Source organism: Myotis davidii, unplaced genomic scaffold (assembly GCF_000327345.1).
Source record: "Myotis davidii unplaced genomic scaffold, ASM32734v1 scaffold64, whole genome shotgun sequence".
Classification (NCBI taxonomy): Eukaryota; Metazoa; Chordata; class Mammalia; order Chiroptera; family Vespertilionidae; genus Myotis; species Myotis davidii.
The window spans coordinates 5,090,893-5,091,881 of NW_006296226.1; positions in this window are offsets into that span (position 1 = coordinate 5,090,893).

A 989-nucleotide genomic window follows, 5' to 3' on the forward strand; every position below is an offset into this window, starting at 1 on the left:
ATTTTCGCATTTTCTTCAGTCCCTACCTAGAGAGTTCGCTTCATTTATAATGGTCTGTTTTTCCATTAACAAAACACCCTTACATTCATTATCATTTGCTTACATGTTTATGAGGCAAGCGTCATGTCTTTCTTTCACTTTGTAGATTGAAAACAGAGGCCAGTGAGTTAAGTGCCTTTCTCAAGGTTTGCCACACCACGGGGTGGCAGTCCTGCACTCTGACTTCACACAGCATGACACCTAATGTTTCTTAGTCTGGACATTAAGTGAAAGTGTTACCAACCTCTGAGTGACACAGTCACCCTCAGGTATGTGAGAAGCACAGCAGATCCATTTCAGACACTGGGGTTCTTTGGAGCTTGTTTAGCTCAGCCAGTGGTGCCCCAGGAGAAGGGCTCTGCAGGAAATATTTGAGGTCATAGGGGCAAGTTGGAAACCCCAGACACACATTCAAATCACACACACACACACGCACACGCACACGCACACGCACACGCACACACACACACACACACTGCCGATTTTAGAATTTCAATGAAGTGTGATCATGTTCCCTCCTAAGGGAGGGATAGCCAGTATGGGGCTCAGCTCATAAACACGCATAGACATACATACACATCATAATAAACACACAAAGCGAGACATACACACCACTCAGTGATGGACCACTCACCCACAAACACTCCCAATGCGCTTCAACACACCTGGCTCATGGCACATCTGGCAAAGACTTAATCCCCACATATACATAACTCATGCACTATACACATACATCACCAAAACACACAAAAGCACAAATATTCAAAAATACCATGGGAAACACACCAACAATACATATGCCCACCCAGTCACGTTCACTGCATTAAGCAGCGCACACCCTGCTATTAATGCCCCCCTTCTGTCCCATCCCCTTTCTGGGGAGGGCAGTCACCAAGGGGCAGTTAATTGTATTCTGTCACCGGCACCATCATGAAACTACCACCAACACC